Below are 19,465 nucleotides of genomic sequence, written 5' to 3'. Positions count from 1 at the left end.
GTAGTATGGCTATTTATTTTCACACACCAAGCTCTTTTTCTGCATGGAAGTCATGTTGTGATGTATGTGAAATTTGCTGTGTCTGTTTGAAGCCTCAATAAAGATGTACTGTGAATGCAAACACATTGCAAAAAGATCTATTCAGGAAATTTGAGATAAAAACCTAAGAAGTTAGTTCAAACAAAAAATAAGAAGGGGTGTCACATTTGGGTTGGGGAGACATGGACTCAAGTTGCCTGACACCACCAGTGTTAAAGAAACCCATTTTATTGCTAAAAGGTGGAAACCAAAACTCTAAAAGTTCAAGGGGCGCAACAATATCTACAAAACGACCGTGAAGTGGCGAAGCACAGGAGGACTGAGACATTGGAATGCAGACAGTTCTTGGACCAGCAAATAGAGGGTGCAAGAAAAGACCATTACCGGTATATATTACATTCACCAGGTGACAATAATCACTCACTGAAAGGTGAACGGCATCAGGAAGGAGAACAACAATCGAACATGAGGAAGGGAAGAGAAAGAGTCTGAAACAAGTGAGTCACAATCTCACAAAAAAAAACCAACCAAAAAAAAACACCAGAGACAAACAGGGACCATGACAGAAATGGTTGTAAAACCACTTGTAAATAAAATAAATTATTATCTAGTATATGATAAAGAACTGACAGGACAAATCTCCAGATTCCCTGATTTTATTTATAAAATGCATTTAAAGTAGTAAGTGTTGTTGTCATAATCAGAAGTGATGCCATTTTAAAGTGCACTTCTATTGCAGGTTAAATTGGCAGAAATATGAGCAACTTTGCCTTTAATGTGTCACCAACATTTCTGTTTAATTGGAGGTTGTTTTTGTGGTTGTAAGGTCCTCTTCTGTGTCTTGCCCTCCCCAGAGTATATAAATGCCATTCCCTCATATTTTTGTGCCAGATTGTCATTGTACCTTTGTGCCATGACATCCCATGTCTTGCCTTGGGTTTTTTGTTTTTTTTGTTGCTCTTAAATGGATTTCACTTCAACGGCACATTTCTAGTACATGAGCTGGCCCTAAAGCGCTTTACATTGTTAATCACATTCTTCCATGCAATGTGGTTAGTCCATCCATTGGTATCAGTTTGGGGTTAAGTGTCTTTATCAAGGACACTTCAACATGTGAACTTATAGGGGATCAAACCTGCAACATTCAGATTGACAAATGACCCACTCTTCTAACTGTGTCACAGGCTTTGTAGTGTTGGTTAAAGGACACCAGCAAAACCATATCATTATATATGTAGACACAGTCAAATATTTTGTGACATTATGGGTCTAATTGGTAAACAATGATTTGTCTTTGCAGCACAGATTTAAAAAAAAATGTAGGTCATCTTTAAAATATCTGTCATCACAACCACCATTAATGGAACTGGCGTGAGAATACTATGGGTTAAATCTAAGAGATCAGCCGAGCAACATTTCATGAGAAATGCAGTTAGGTCAAAGATGGAGTCAGTAAAGGGAAAACTAAAAGAAATAGACAAATGTTTGAGCGGTAGGACTCATAAAAGTGCACTCGTTGTAAAAGCATTGGTTTGACTTTATTAAATCCTACGACTGCTGCACTGTGACTCGTGGATCTGATGTTATTAGATTTCATTGTCTGCCTGTCGTTCTGTCTGCCTGCCTGCCTGCCCCCATTAAAAGCACAAAGGAGTAGCAAAATCAATAAATCAGATAATTTCTCCTTGGCTGCTGCTCTAAAAGACCCTCCTGTTAGCCATACTCCCCGAGCGTCTGGAAGTGTCTTCAAGCAGAGCTGTTTGCAACATATGTCGGATTTTGTGCACCAGGCTGTGCGTGTGGTGTGTGTGTATATGTGTGTTTGCGTGTGTTTGTGTGTGTGTGTGTGTGTGTGTGTGTGTGTGTGTGTGTGTGTGTGTGTGTGTGTGTGTGTGTGTGTGTGTGTGTGTGTGTGTGTGTGTGTGTGTGTGTGTGTGTGTGTGTGTGTGTGTGTGTGTGTGTGTGTGTGTGTGTGTGCGTGTGTGTGTGTGTGTGTGAGTGTTTAGAGCTGGCACGGGTCCACGTCTCCACCTCCCATCTGTTTACATTGTCATGTGCTTGATGAGGCGAGACCACTCATTTGTCAAACAACATGTGGAGTAGCGGAGGTGGAGTGTGGGGAGAAGCATCTGAGAGATGTGTGCGTGTGTGTGTGTGTGTGTGTGTGTGTGTGTGTGTATGTGTGTGTGTGTGTGTGTGTGTGTGTTGTATTGTGTTCGTGGATAATTAGATAAGGGGGCTGTGCAGCCGAAAGGTTAATGACTGTAATGAATATATTAGTGTAGGGGAGACAGACCCGCCTGTCTTTGCTGCTCTGCATCTGCGGTTCCAGAAAAGACACAACAGCACACAAAACCTCATGATACAATGTAATGAAAGTGAGCAGGTTTTTCAAAATGGCTGCATAAAAAAAACAACAGAAACATGGCAACAAAATTATTACTATCATTGTTATTTTAAGTTAAATATTAAAACTCCAATTTTTGGCTTTTGGTTTATATTCACGCTGTTTAATGAACTGGGTACGAAAAGCAACTGTTGCTATCAACGATACAAAATGGACAAGAAAAGTCGGCAAAAGATCTTTCTAAAGTCGTTGTTTCAATATCTTAAGAAAAGACAGGACAGATCATTCAAATCTCTCTAAATATTTAAACCCATTAAAAGATGTTAGCCAAGAGATGCACACGCGCGCACATGCAAATACGCAGAGAGGTCGTGTATTGAAGGAGTGGAGTGTCACCATCTGGACAGGTCAAAGGTCAGACAACGGGACCACCGGTCACTCCACTGACATCTGGGACAGCAGACAGTCTGACCCACCCCCCACAACAGACATGCACAAACACATACAGACGCACACGTACACTCATACATGAACAGATACAGTCTGGTGCACATGATTGATATCTGTCATATCGTTTGCCATGTCTCCTTTTGACAAAGTCAGATTATATCAAATGTTTGGGATGGTGCGACTGAGAAACATTTGGGTGTTTCTCATGAGGCACAGAAGCTACGGCATATTTACATCAGTTTATGACTTTAGGCCTTTTATAATTACAATCATTTTTCATTGTTTCCTTGTCAATGGACTCCGTTTCTGTGAATAAGTTCCTTGTCTGAGGTCACATGAACATGCAGTACCACTTCTGGCCGCTTGAAGGTAGCAGCACTCTGCTATACTGACAGTCTTTTGTTGCACACGTCATGTGTACTTTTAGTTGTATTGCACATAAATAATGCCTGCTGCTTCATCATTACATAATTTACTGTTATAGTAATTAATGTGTATCATCTGTGATAAAAAAAAACAGTTTGAGAGTAATTACTTGATAGTTATTCCTATTTCAGTAGCTCATATCCTGAAAAGTTATTCGATATAGTATTCAACCTTTTGTTAAAAAAATAGTTTGATTAGTGGGTAATATTGTACAAGTTTGTGAACATGTTTTTTTTTTCTATGTATCTATTCATATATATCAAACCAGGATAATGAGGACAGCCAATATTTGGTGCATTATATATTCTTATTATACTCAGTTGAGTCATTACTGGTAACACTGCAGTAAACGGCTATTACATTCAAAATTCCACACCTCTTATGAAAGAATAAAGCTGCACTGAAAAAAAACCCAAACTTGTGTTTGTGTAATGTGGGAACACAGAGGAGACTCTGCACTTGCGCTTATCTCAGTGACCGCTCAGTTAGCTCAGTAGAAGGACAGGCCGGGATTAGTAGCCGTTTTATAATGTGAGTTAATCTGACTGATTAGCTTGATTAGGTTAATCTGAGAATGTTTGTGTGCGCACGAGCGTGTGTGATTGTGTGTTCATTGCCGCTGTGAGGACATAAATCTGTTTACTCATTCACATTATGGAGACTTGTTAGTTTTTCACAACAGTGTGTTGATTTCTTCTGTATTACTGTCTGCCTCCTGGAAGTATGCTCATATCAACTGAGCAAAAAAACCTGTTACTGAGGCCAGAGTGGCGGCCCAAATGCTGTGGATGGAGACACAAGAAAGAGAACCTTTTAGAGGAAATGTTAGAAACTTTGATCATTATTTGACTTCGCTTTCACGCCAAAAAACAAATGAAGCGTGTGCGTGTGTACGTGATGACTCTTTAAATACCTTTGAGAGTAACATTTGAAGTTGATATATTGGAGTTATGTGAGCAGGTGATGGTGATGGATTCTTAAAAAAATAAAAAAAATAAAAAAAAACCTCAGCCCCTCAAGAGACCAGGCATCAGTTTTTTCTTCAGGCAGAAACTTTAACCAGAATTACAACAAGACCTGTTAAAAGATACAAAAAACAAAACAAAAACAAACAACACGTCAGTGTGGTTTATCTCACTCTGAAAGGAAAATAAAGAAAAGGTTTGTGTTCATTTGCTTGGATCAATCAAATCAAATCCACCATTGATGTATGGGGGAGGGAGGAGGCTGGGGATGAAGGTTAATGGGGGGTGTTTGATATACAAAGCAGTCACCCACTGACATAATGACCCCTGCAACAATATAGAGATCTCATCTAACTGTGTCGACATATTGACCACCCTCATCTCACATGAGAGCAACCCGTATCGACATGTTGCTCAGACATCAATGTAACGCAGATTTGGTTCAAAGCACCACGACTGCGTTTTTTCCACTTCAGCGAAGGTGAACATAAGTAAAGGTGACATTCCCATAACATCAGAAAAAAAGCAATAAAAGTCAAAGTTATTTATTTTATTTTATTTTTTCTTTGTTGTAGCAATGCTTCTTGGCAGCAAATCGTATAAGATTTGAAATGGTACCTCATTTGCAAGGAGCATGCATCTGTGGTATGAGCAGCAGATCTGAGTATATGGCTTGTGCCCATTAAACAAATGTACATATCCTCTATGCTAAACAGCATTGATTGGCTTTTGCTGTTGGTTCCCTCTGGTTTTTGATGAACTTAATGACAAATAAAAGGGACTTGTGATGCTGTTTGTCCTGTGAATTTAAGAACTGAACTGATCTTTAGCTGCTTCACTTCTATTGAAGGCATGATTGATTGCGATACAAAGCTGAGTGTATTTTCTTCTTACATCAATGTGAATATTATAACAAATTTGACTTGTTTCAAAAACAACAACAACAACGAGTTGACAAAAAGTTCAAACTATTTACACTGCACACACGTATTATAAATACATGTTTTATTCATTATTAAAGATCCTCTCATAGAGATACAACAGACACACCTGATGATTTGGTGACCTGCTGTGTGTTTGTACTCAGTTACACTAAACAAGAAACAAAGCCTCACACACAAACGCATGAATGCACACGGACAGACTGAAGCACTTGTACACACCGATCGAGACGCACTCCCACACACAACGCACTTATCAAGTGATTAACTGTCAAACTGCACAGCCAGAGTTCAGCAAAGGTCAGGATTGATTTACATAGACAGATGGAGAGCCCTATTTGTGTGTGTGTGTGTGTGTGTGTGTGTGTGTGTGTGTGTGTGTGTGTGTGTGTGTGTGTGTGTGTGTGTGTGTGTGTGTGTGTGTGTGTGTGTGTGTGTGTGTGTGTGTGCGTGTGTGTGCGTGTGGCGTGCATGTGCGTGTGTGTTTCACTTATTGAATCCAGCCACGTACAGAGGCACAGAAACAGACCCACACTCACGTGCACACAGTCCCCCATGGCGCTGATCTGTGCAACTAGTTCATGTTACCATGGAGATGATGAGCTTGCTGTACATCATCAGGATGGGGTTGAGGCACAGTTAAAGGTCAAAGGTTGCGGATAGTGTTTTGTTTTGTTTGTGTGTGTGTGTGTGTGTGTGTGTGTGTGTGTGTGTGTGTGTGTGTGTGTGTGTGTGTGTGTGTGTGTGTGTGTGTGTGTGTGTGTGTGTGTGTGTGTGTGTGTGTGTGTGTATGTGTCACTTTGACTGTCTTGAGGGGAAGATCCTGCACTGTGAGAATGCTTTATTAGAAATCAACCGGGGGAAAGAAGGTAGCTTGAAGCCATATAAATGCTGGAAATACATTTGGCGATTGCCTGATGTGTAGAAATGAGAAGTGCAACACTTTGTGTTTGCTCCCATTTTTCATGGGCTGAACTCAAACATTGAAGACTTTTTCTATGTACACAAGAGGCCTATTCCTCTCAAATGCTGTTCACAAATCTGTCTAAATCTGTGTTAGTGAGCACTTCTCCTTTGTCGAGATAAAGGTTTGGCATATCAAGATGCTGATTAGACAGCAGGATTATTGCACAAGTGTGTCTTTGACTGGCCACTGTAAAAGGCCACTCTAAAACGTTCACGTTGTGTAAACACTTTGAATGCAGAGATCCTGAAAAAACACGCCAGTCTCTTTTTCAATATGGTGTAGATTGACAAGGTGATTTGTCAGAATAACGAGGAGTTGAGGATTACCACTCCACCTCCCCAGTGACCATCAGTACTGGATGAACTGAATAGCTTTAATCAGAGAGGGATTCATGGATTACTGCTGAATGGCACTGGGAGTGAATATCCCCAGCCTTCATCTTCCTTCTGTCATTCACACATCTGGCGACAATGTTCCAGCTGTGTGCCCTCTAATTGCTAGAAATTACTGTCATGGCTGTATTTTCCAATAATACATTTTGTTTAAAGTATATCTTCTTCCCTCAGAATTTTATTTTACATAATTATATTATATTATCAAGATTTATGTCCCATTCTTTTAGCATTGGTGTATTTATTTGCTCTATTTTGTGTCTCTTTGTACAAATGTCATTGCAGCTGTAATTCACTTGTTTGTCTCCATGTTCTGCATGGGCATCTTGTGCTTCTACAGTAAATAAAGTGATGCTGATGTGACTCCTGTACATGCGTGCGTGTGTGCGTTGGTGGGGGAGAACAGGAAGCAAGAGGGAGAACGAGAGATAAATGCTGCTGTCGTGCTGTGCGGTGCGCTCCGTCACTTTGATAAATCTCACAGCGAGCTGACGACACCTGCTGACAGCACACTAAAATCTGATTGGTTGGAACAGCTCCAGGTCAGGAGGATGCTAATGGATCTGATGTGGACAACAAATCGCACGCACACACACACACGCACGCACACACACACACACACACACACACACACACACACACACACACACACACACACACACACACACACACACACACACACACACACACACACACACACACACACACACACACACACACACAAGGACACGTGAAGAAAGAGGTCACGCACATATGAAGAATATCCTACACACACACACTGTATATGGGTTCATAATCACCCTGCGTCTGACTTTGTGTATATCATTAGCAGGGCAATTACAGATAATGATAGAGTCGCCTCTCTGGCTCACCTGATAATTAATTAGCTCATTTTGCTATTATTTTACATAATGCCTCTATAAATAGTTCCTGCTGCTTAATTAGAGTGGAAATAATGAATACACGAAGCAAAAGCATTTGCTTAGGCATAAGCATTTGCATACACTATAATCCTAATATACATGTCAAGCAAATAATACAAGCGTTTAACTCCTTAACACCCACATACAAATCATGCAGGTCAAAAAGGCAGGTTGTCTCCCACTCGATTCCCAGCATCTGCCCTCTTTGCATATCCTTTGAGCATCGTGGCCTGGTGACCGAGCGTTTAGAGAATGGCTCGATTTCACTCAGCTTGTAACTTGATTTGAGCGAAATCAGCTTTGATGGAGAAGGCACAGGCTAGGGAGGGACGAACAGAGAGAATACAGCATGAGTGGAACATCAGTGAGCAGTGCGGATAGAAGATGGAGAAAGTCATGGTGTGTGTGTGTGTGGGGGGGGGGGGGGGGGGGGGGGGGGGGGGGGGCGTATGGGTGGGATGATGAAATGCAGGAGCAGCCTGACCTTTGAAGAGCCGGTGGAAAATGTGGGGACAACTTCAAAAGAGCTCCATGAAATATACAACATACCACTGCTGCTGTCACCTGAAAACCTCGTACCTCCAGGTGTGCTGCTTTTTTCAGCTGGTTGTTTTCTGCTTGAGCTCACCTTTGATATTTTCCTCTTTGTGGGTCAGATAAGCGCCGCTACCTCAGGAACAGCTATAAAACACAAGCTGCTGGGACGCAGACGGTTTTGTTTCCCTCCATCTCTGTATCTCCTGAACTTTGGCTTCATGAGGGCCCAAGGTTTTTATCTGACAGTAAATCAGATGCAGCTCCTCTTTTGTCTCCCGTCCTCTTTAAATCCATCTCTCAATCCATCTTTTTCCACGCTTCACTCCCTTCACTTGCCCTATCTGCAATTCTCTTACTGTTGCTCCCTCTGCACACTACTGTGTGTGTGTGTGTGTGTGTGTGTGTGTGTGTGTGTGTGTGTGTGTGTGTGTGTGTGTGTGTGTGTGTGTGTGTGTGTGTGTGTGTGTGTGTGTGTGTGTGTGTGTGTGTGTGTGTGTGTGTGTGTGTGTGTGTATGTGTGTGTGTGTGTGTGTGTGTGTCTGGTTGATGCAGATGAGACAGTGATACATGATTTGCTGGGAGTCTTTCTGTCAGAGGACATCAGATCATCAACCGCACACATACTCACACACTCACACACACTCACACACTCACACACTCACACACACTCGCGGGCAAACGCACACGTACACACGTATAGATACACATGGCGTCTGAGGAGATAAGGGAGTCTTTGAAGGTGGAAATTAGTTTTGGCGCCTGGCTGCTCCTGTCTTGCAGGTCATGTGACTAAATCCTCCAGTCGCACCAACATAAACAGAGACAGCTACCCTTCCTGTGTGTGAGAGAGAGAAAGAGAAAGAGTGAGAGAGCGAGAGAGAGAGAAAGAGAGAGTCTCCTATACTCTGTATGACTGTGCACATTTACCTGGTGCACTTATTGTTTGTGTGTGCAGGTCGGTGTGTGTGCATTTCTAGATTCCATTTATCCAGCGAGCATCTCTTGTGGCAGAAGCGAGGTAATTGGTGGCAGATAAACAGCGCTTAACACACACACACACACACACACACACACACACACACACACACACACACACACACACACACACACACACACACACACACACACACACACACACACACACACACACACACACACACACACACGCACACACTAATCAGAGGGGATTTACAATGTGTAGTTTGGAGCCTAATTGCTCTTCAGGTCCCTGTGAGAGTGCTGCCAAAGCCATTAGCTGCTGCTGTTCTCAGAGTATTCAGTGTGTATCTCTGGTGTGCGTTTGTGCGTGCGTGTGTGCGTGTGTGCGTGTGTGTGTGTGTGTGTGTGTGTGTGTGTGTGTGTGTGTGTGTGTGTGTGTGTGTGTGTGTGTGTGTGTGTGTGTGTGTGTGTATGCATTTGCCCTCTTGAAAATGAGCATGCACATCTCTTCAATGTGTTTATGCAGGCATGTGTGTGCAGGCAAAGCAAGAGCGTGTACGTCCATGACTGCATGTGATGTGTGTGCATGTGTGCACGCTCTTCTATGTGTATCCCCTTATTTGCTTCTCATTGGTTGTGCGCGTGCCCGTATAGCTTTAGTGTTTTTCTCAGGGACTTGGCTCCCCTCCAAGCCTGAAGAGCTAATTGGAATTAGAATAACATTCCTCAAAGGCCGCTCGTTTAGTGCCGGAGCTGAGTGCTAATGACAGAGTAGTGGGTGAGGGAGAGGAGGGAGAGGCGGGAGAGAGCGCCCTAACGATCTGTGCTAACAATGTTTTATTCTGATTTTTAATGAGGGGTAATCACTCAACTGAAGAAGAAGAGCAGCAAAAAAAGAGGAAGAGGCAAAGTAATGGAGAGATAGAGGGAGTGAAGAGGGGAGAGGAAGAGGTGAGGAGGAAACAGTAATTATCTCCTCTCTGGGCTGTGAATCACAGCCTGTCTTGCAGTCTCTCCAAGGGAAATTAGAGATGCACACTAACTGCCTTTATTCGGAGTCAGTGCTACCTGACAGCCCATTGATAACAAAGCAGAGGTCTTTCTGCAGCTAAAACTTCAAAATCTATAATTGCTGCAGCCACCACTATCTGATTATATTCCCACAACTTACAGGTGCTTTGATATAATCTTCAAACTGTTTTTTTGGTGGGGTTGGGGGGGGTTTAATGATGGCTGCCATGCAGTTTGCTTAGACTCTGTTAGGAGCAACTCAGGGTTTAGTGTCTTGCTCAAGGAAGCTTCAATAGGGCAGGATGGGAGTTGAACCCACTGATTTAGAAGGTAATCCTCTGAGCTATAGCCACCCAAGATGCAATCAGTCATCTTAAAAAGGCAAGCACTCAGGAAACAACACCTTATAAGATATTTTTGAATTTTACCATCCTAGCTCAGAAATGCTTCTGAATTTGAAATATTTCTGGAAGATGTCTGTTACAGGGCCTGCCTGCTGTCTCATTCGTTGCACTGCTCAATCTTATTCTCCTACAATTATACATTTTGTAAATATGAAATTCAAGCTTTTACTCATGCACACTGACTATGTTTTACATGTATTAACTTGGTTCACATGACTGGGAGGGAGGTGGAGATATATGCAAGCACAGTAAGAGCACTCCATAGCGACCGTGAAAGAATCTTTCCACCTTGGGAGCCGGTATAAAAACTTTGCGGATACAGTGGATCCACACACCTGTGTCGTGTAAACGGACCCCCAAAAGTGAAGAAAGTTTAGCAGATACATTCGCATTCATTGTCGTGTAAACGGGGTCTTTGTCTTGTTGAGTTGCACTATCTTGAAAACTTGGCAGCATCACAGCAGGTAAACAAAGACAAACTGACCTGAGCGTGGCTCGAGCGTCAGAAGCTATTTATGTGTGCAGGTAAATCAATGTGACTTCAGCTCCAGTGGACAAATTCTATATGATATTTAATTCAAACTGACACAGCCTTCATGGTATCTTGTTTTTATTTACCAGATGTAAGCAGTGACAAACCATGTTGGTTTCACAAAAAGACATCTCTATGCATGGTGTTAAAACACCACAGTATAACACTTGCTAGTGGCCAGGGGATGAATGACGGTTTTGCAACTACATAAAACACGAAGCCTAATCTTCCAATCGCAGACGAGCAAAAGTCATTTAACCATCTAATCATGTGCAGCCCGGATACAACCCAATGCAGAGACCTTCAAACTGAGTGTATATTTGGACCAATTACTTCTTCTTTTTTCACCGTGACATACAGGCTTAGTGTAAAAACAAACAAACAACCAGTTACACCTCGAATGAGTGTTGAAACCTTGGCTGTACTGGTAACTAATAACAGTAGGTGGTCTTAACAAGTGCTCTGCACATCAAATCATATTTAACAATGTCACTGTAATACAAACTCAATGGTGTTGATTGAGTTCATGTTTGTACTTTAATTTAATTACAATTACAATGAGGTAACAGATGCTCGTGAGTGGTTGGGTTTTTGCAAATTATATTATTGTGGACTTGATGTCAATAATACTAATACAGGTTTTATATATAACACCAATTTGTATCATGAAAAAGTTGGAAAATTTTGCAAGTTGGAAAAAGAGAGAAAATAAGAAGAACAAGTGAAATTGTGAAAATGAGAAGATAATTGGAAAATAGCAAAACAAAGGGAAATAAATGGGAAATGTTGTCAATGTAAATTCTAAATGTATTTTTCTGTTCGATCATGTGTTTCTACTTTGTTTTTCTATGTTGTGTCCTTTCAATTGTGTTCAGTGAATCGTTCACAGTTTTTCAATTCCGAGTCCAATCTCCTGTACGTGCAAAGTTATTTGGCAACCGAGATTTCTGATCTCTGAGTCTGGAAAGTGGAGAGAGAGTGGAAGAGAGTGAAAGAAGTGGTGGAAATGGTGGAAAAGTGGGAATGTGGTCACAGCAAATAAGATTGGCAAAACAGATTGTGAGAATCAGGGAAGGCACTAAAATACAAACAAGCGAGAAACAGCCAAGCAGAGAGAGAGAGAGGGAGAGAGAGATGGAGTGATGTGGCATACAGCAGTCATGGAGTGTGAAACAGATGCTGCTCAGTGGAGAGTGAGAGGCCAATGGAGCTTGTAGAACGCTTAGAAAGGGCAGAGGCTGAATCGATTGTAGCACATGCACGCGCGTGTGTGCGCGCGCGTGTGTGCGCGTGTGTGCGTGTGTGTGCGTGTGTGTGCGTGTGTGTGTGTGTGCGTGTGAGTGTGCGTGTGCGTGTGCGTGTGGGGAGGGTGGGTGTGAGGGAGAATAAAAAAACAGGCGAGAGAGGAGACGGGTAGGACAACACAGTGAGTGATAGTGGCAGGGGAGAGATAGAGGAAGGAGATGGATCAGGAGCGAGATAGAGGCTGATTATCGCTGAGCACTGACAGAGTAAAGGCCCCGTGGGTGTGTTACTAACACACACACACACACACACACACACACACACACACACACACACACACACACACACACACACACACACACACACACACACACACACACACACACACACACACACACACACACACACACACATCTAATAAACACATGAACTCGCACACACTCGGCCACAAAGTGATGGCGCTGGAGCTCCAAGAGTGTAATACAGTTAAGCCCCCATCTCCACTGGCATCATTACTTGAATGCCTGAACTCCCGCCACACGTTCCAACCCCCTGATCCCCCACCCACCCACCCACCCCACCTCCCACCCCCAATGTCGCTTCTTGTTCTTCCCCTTATAGCCATTCTGCTTCCCTTAAACCCCCTTTTTTCCCAATCATTTTCAACTCATGGCCTAATTCTCGCTCTCCTGTTTTCAGCATCCTTTGCCTATCTTCCTCTCCTCCAAAGCTTTCCCCTTTGCTCCCGTTTTCCTCCATCTCTCCCTCTCGTCTCACTTTATCATAGCTTCTCTCCACCTTAGGGGATTCTCTGGACCCTTGGAGCAGAAAATGGAGGCTAGTGGAGAGAGACAGCAAGAGATAAAAAAAAAAAAAAAAAATGCATGTCACACTGGCAAATATGTTGCACAGACTTGAACACACATACAGTACACAAAATGTTGCTTTTCAAGGAGACAAACAGAAACATAATTATTGGCGGTGTTTGTCCTTGGTATCATACATCATCATTATTGTCTTGGTCAACACTCGAGCAAACTACAGGCATAGATCCAAAAACCGAACGAATATCACAGTACAGTAGATATTTTATGATACATCACAATATGAAGGGGCAGTTCAAGAAAGCAGATATTCTTAACTTAACATAGTGTTAAAAAGTGTTTAGAAAGAATAAGATAATGCAGAAATGTACAATGTTCCTATTAAATCAAATAAATGTTGATATTTGTAATCAAACATTAGATGTATATGTTTATTGAACAATAGCAAAGTCTTTCATGTGCAAAACTATTCTACTAACTTGCAAGCTAGTAATTATCTCATAATTATTTGTCACTGTTTATCAACGAAGCAGACATGAAATTTAATAATTGGCTTTAAATGTCCTTCATTTAGAAATACGATTTTCCTGTGAATCTGCCTGAAGGAACTTGAAACATATTTCATAGGAGATTACAGTGCAACGTGACAGTCACCTGTAGATTTAACACAACTACCAATAACCATTAGAAAGAGATGCAACTTTCTCTATTGGTAGGAGATTTATTTTATTGCATAATGCAGCTCCTCTATCCATCACAATTTAAGTAATCTGAAATTGCTAGAAAGTAATCAGAATTCCTAGTTTATCATTCATTAGGATTCTAACTACAATCAATGTGACCAGAAGTAAGACTATTTCTGTAGTTATGGACCATTCATCTGCAGGTATTTTGTTTTGTGTTTGATGGCGATTAGTGTGCGACAACTCTGAGGAACAACTCTATGAGAAGCACTACACTGAGAAATCGATGGAGTAAATGGATGACGGTTTACTGTGTGACAAAAGGACGGGATGGGGGACAACAGTTTTATCAGAAGAGAAGGATTATGGAAATCAGGTTGTGATCTGTGGTGCAGTAATCCTTGCAGCAGCGAGCAATCCCATAAAAAGTGTTAGTGAGATTAACCAGCAGATTAGCCACGTAGCCACGCACATATTTAACTGATTAAAACCCTTGAAAATCCCGACTCTGGGGAGGACCCACACCGTTTAGTATCCGCATTTGGTGTTAGTGCTTTTCTCCTGCATAATTATAGTACATTTGTTTTGTGTGTGTGTGTGTGTGTGTGTGTGTGCGTGCGTGCGTGCGTGCGTGCGTTTGTGCGTGCGTGTATTGAGGGCTAAGAGGAAAGAAGATGAAGGATTAGTACGCCCGTCACAGTGATAGAAGCATTTTTAATTTCCTTTGTATCCTGATGATTGATGAGAAAGTTTCTTATTTCCGTCTTTTTCCATCTATTGTCTCTATAAATGTAGGGTCAAAGGACGATAAAGACAGAGAGACACACAGTTTTCTTGTGCATGTGTGCTTGTCCTTGTTTTTCCATAGTCCGGGGACTTAACCCTGATTGCACAACAAACCAGGGTGACTCATGTCACCGTAGGGACTTAAATGAAGGTCTCCAAGATATAATTCAATAAAAATTCAGATGAAGACCCATTTCAGGGTCGGGCTATAGTCAGGCTTTGAGTAAGTTTACTGTAATGTTTACGGTTAAGACAATAGTAGTTATAGCTACGTTTAAAGCAGAAACATAAATGCAAGTCAATGCAATGTCCCCATAGAGTGTGCGTGTGCGTGTGCGTGTGCGTGTGCGTGTGTGTGTGTGTGTGTGTGTGTGTGTGTGTTTGTCAATTGCTTGCAGTTGGCATTAGCTGGAATGATTCACAGTAAAGGTAATCAATGTCTCCGATCAGCAGGCCCGAGTTTATAGCTATTGACTGTGCGATCGATACATGATGAGCTTTCAGTCCTCCAGAGAAAACGGTCCAGGAGCTGTGTGTCTGAAAACTGCTCGACAATTGTCTGATCAATCCAACCTCAACTGAGTGAGGCAAGGAATGAATTTTGAATGTTTGACCAGAGAAAATAAATACATACCCAGGAAGAATAATAAATTACAGAGGGGAAAAAAAAATATTGATGTGTGCTGCAAAATCTAATCAAAAAATAAAGGTTGTGTCCAAGGGGGGGGAAAAAAGCACATTTACTTCACCTGAGGAGAGCCTTTGATAGAGTATGCACCATGGCTGCACAATATATCACAAATCCATTGTTTTTGTTATATCAATATGCGCAATATACATGCAACAGTCGACTCACTGAAGTGTTACGAATTATCTTTCCATACACTGTGCATTTATTATCCCACAAATTCTACGTAAAATCAGTTTGATATGAAAGAGCTATCACAAATTATGCACACAATTGCAATTAACTAATGGTGGTGTTATTAGGGAAACGAGAAAAAAAAACCTCTATTACTCAGAATAACAAATCCCAAAGCACAAAGACCGTAATATCATTAACCTCTGTGCTTGTATTCATCAAATGTTAAAGGGGTAACCATACCTTATGTCCTGCACGTAGAATACTCACAAATAAACAAAATAAAAGGAAAAATGCTTTTAATCCAAAGTGCATCACTACAAACAGGGGTCTGCTGTGACTTTTTCTTCACACCTGTCAGGTTAGCAGGGTTTACATTCCAGTTTGAAAAGTTGCTCAAGGTCTATGGATTCATGGTGCCTCACATGAAGGTGTTTACCAAAGAAAGCCCAAACAAACTCCACGCTTTGCCTGGAATTTTGAGTCTTTGTGTGTCGGCTCCCAATGAGTCAATTCAGCAAAAAGGTTTCACCATCGGGATTAATACAGTACAATAAAAAATTAATTAGTAGGAGCTGGATGCCTTCTGTAAGCAGCACAAATGAGATCTGATGTTCCACACATGAGGAAAAGAGGATTTTATAGTCAGGGAAAAGGAAGAGACACAGGTGAATCGCATGAGGTTGTTAAACACACATAGGGGAAGTAACCAGACAATTGACACACAGAGGCAGAACTCAATGGAAGAGGGACACACATACACAACAACCACACAACCACACAACCACACAAGCATACACACACACACGCGCACACACACACACACACACACACACACACACACACACACACACACACACACACACACACACACACACACACACACACACACACACACACACACACACACACACACACACACAACAAGACAAATGGAATCAATTAACACACAAAGACAAACAGGAGACAGACAGACTTCACGGGAGATCAGACTGGACAGCTGGAGACCTGACAATCCTTTTGGGAAAGAATGATCCCAAAACAAGGCTTTGAAAAGACAGAGCTCGACATACAACCAGCGAGAAACCCTTCATGCTGACGAATCTTTGGAAAGGCAAAATAAACAATAATACATTTCACACCCTTTCACTGGGAAAGGAATTTTTACTTGAAGGAAAAAGAACAAAAGGAATCTGCTTGACAGTCAGATGATCCTCCTCTAAAGCATCCTAATTTGACCAACACTGTCTGGCAGTGGGAGCTGAAGTTTTCTCCTTGACAGGTAAATGTGACACAATGTTCCCTGGTGCTCTTCAAGCTAAATGAGGTGTGTTCATAATGTAGCTTCTAATTAAGACATTGTCCCTCTGACAGGGGACATTTTAATAACTACAGCTTCTCTGGAGACAAAGCTAGGATGACATTTTCTAACAACAGATGGATGAGTATAGGATTTTTTAGTTTACTTTTCTTTTTTTTTTTAATACCTTGATTGACAGTCAGCTTCAGGTAAAAATGCACTTTAAAGATGGAAAAGTGTCTCTCTGTGTGTCTCACACACACACACACACACACACACACACACACACACACACACACACACACACACACACACACACACACACACACACACACACACACACACACACACACACACACACACACACACACACACACACACCTTTATCTCTGTCCTATTGAATAACTCTCTGATGCTTTCCATATTCCATGCAAGGGATTATTACAGCTTACCCACAATCCCCAGCAGCTGATTATCCTGCATGTTGACAGGACAGAGTTGTGCTATCACACTTGTGCAGCAGTCAGCTGTGTGCGTGCGTGTATGTGTGTGCGTGTGTGTGTGTATGTGTGTGTGTGTGTGTGTGTGTGTGTGTGTGTGTGTGTGTGTGTGTGTGTGTGTGTGTGTGTGTGTGTGTGTGTGTGTGTGTGTGTGTGTGTGTGTGTGTGTGTGTGTGTGTGTGTGTGTGTGGGTGCGTGTTCGTTCCAGGTGGGTCCATGTGTGGTGTATGGTAGATGTGTCGGAGGCTCGCTTCATGAACATCACTGAAAGAAGTCCAGTGCATTTACGTGGAATTCCTCCACAGAGGTTCAAGCTGATTGGTTGAAACTTCATGTTCTGGTTCTCTAGTGAAGGATTTCAAAGAATACAATATGAACTGTGTTTTCCCCTGTTTCCACAGAGACGGCGTCCAAGGTGTTTTTCAAAAAGTTGCATTTACCTCTGTTTCCAGAGAGACAGAGGATTTTCTAAAAATCACATTTACTCCTGTTTCCGCAGAGACGAAGTCAGAGCATTTTCAAAATGTTGTGTTTACCGTAGGGAGGGACGGAGTGAAACGATCAGAATGTCCTGCCTGGTTCTGGTGTGAAGCAGGTTCAAACCAGCTTTCTGGAATGACCTGGTGACCAAAGCCGCTCTTTCCGCTGGCTTTTCTGCAGGTCTAGTGGGTTGGACCTCACATGCAACTACCACTGATGCAGTGGAAGGAGGCAATGGTAGCAGTGATCTGGCCTCAGTGTGTGTTCAAGCTTGGATCAGCCTGTCCCTGTGGCTGTCGCTCTGCATCCTGAACCACTCGCCCTTCACTGCCAGGAAGAGTCTCACTTTGTACTGGATGTCAATGTGGATGTTGCCATGAGGTGGAGGTGTGCCAGGTCCTCTCCCCCTGCTCTGCTTTCCGATCATTACAATGACTTCTCCTTTGGCCAGCGAGTAGAAGAATAAATCGCTCAGGCCCACAATAAATTCCAGACTTTTGCCTGTGGTCTTGTTTTTCAGCCTCCTGAACTCAGACTTCTCTGCCATCTCCTTCTTCCTCCTTTGTTTCCAGCAACGCGTCAATGCGGTCAGTCACTGTTTGTGCTGACTGGCTGCTGTTACAGCTCGATGTATGGCCACTTTGGCAAACTGCTTAGTGAAGTAAGTCTTGATCTTATTCCCCACTTGGCTAAATGGGGCCCTTCTGAGCTGCAGGCTCTTTAGAGGAACTCCCTGATGGGCTCCATTGATTGGTAAAGCGTCCTCCGCCATCAGTCCAGTCTCCTCAGAATCTGAACGTGTCCTGTCCTCGAGAGGCTCTGAAAGTTCAGCATCTGCCTTGGTCATGTGCCTGTCTCATTCTTTGGAGTCCGAGCGTTTTCAAAAGTTGTGTTTCCCCCGGTTTCCAAGGATACAAAGACTTTAAGAAAAGTTGTAACCCCCCCCCCTTGTTTGTACGGAGATGAAGCGTTTTCAAAAAGGTTTGCATTTCCATGCAAATGTTTCAATCAATAAAACACAATTTGCTTTTTATATTCAGAAACATTTGGTGTTTACACAACATTTTTTGGTGAAAACACATGGTTCCAGTCTCAAGTGAAAAGTTGATGGATTTTCTGTATTTCATAAACAAATCTAATAGGATGCGCCAGAGTTCTGTATACCGACCCTCCCAGTTGCGCAGTCCGGCTCCACATCCATCTGCCTGGAACTCCATGAGTGTTTTCAACAATATGTCTTTGCCCCTGTTTCCACAGATCCAGAGTCAGAGATGTTTCAAAAGGTTGCATTGTCTCATTTCCATGGAGATGGCGCGTTTTCAAAAAGTTGCGTATCTCCAGTTTCTAAGCAAAGTTAAAAAGTCAAAAAGTTGTGGTTTTTCCCACTTATATGGCGCCAGAGTCAGAACGTTTTCCAGAACTTGCGTCTCCGTCTGTTTCCAGAAAGTGTGTGTGTGTGTGTGTGTGTGCGTGCGGTGCGTGCGTGCGTGCGTGCGAGCGTGCGTGCGTGCGTGCGTGCGTGCGTGCGTGCGTGCGTGCGTGCGTGCGTGCGCGCGTGCGTGCGTGCGTGCGTGTGTGTGTGTGTGTGTGTATGTAAAGTGTGCAAGGCAGGTGTTTGTGGTTGATACCTGCAGCTCCAGCAGCGCTGATCACCTCAGCATGTTGCCTCACCTTGGGGAAACTGTTCTAAGCTTATTAGCACTCACACACACGCGAGCACACATGTACACGCACACACTGTATGTTAACAGCCGGCCATCTATAGAAAATATAAAACCAGGGGTGAAAGGGGGGGAAACAGCAAATGACTTAGGGTAGATAGAGGAAAGGACAGCCAAGTCGATTTCTGGAGAGGAGAGGAGAGGAGAGGAGAGGAGAGGAGAGGAGAGGAGAGGAGGAGGAGGAGAGGAGA

This window comes from Blennius ocellaris (assembly GCF_963422515.1).
Source record: "Blennius ocellaris genome assembly, chromosome: 7".
Lineage (NCBI taxonomy): Eukaryota > Metazoa > Chordata > Actinopteri > Blenniiformes > Blenniidae > Blennius > Blennius ocellaris.
This window is presented reverse-complemented; position numbering follows the sequence as displayed.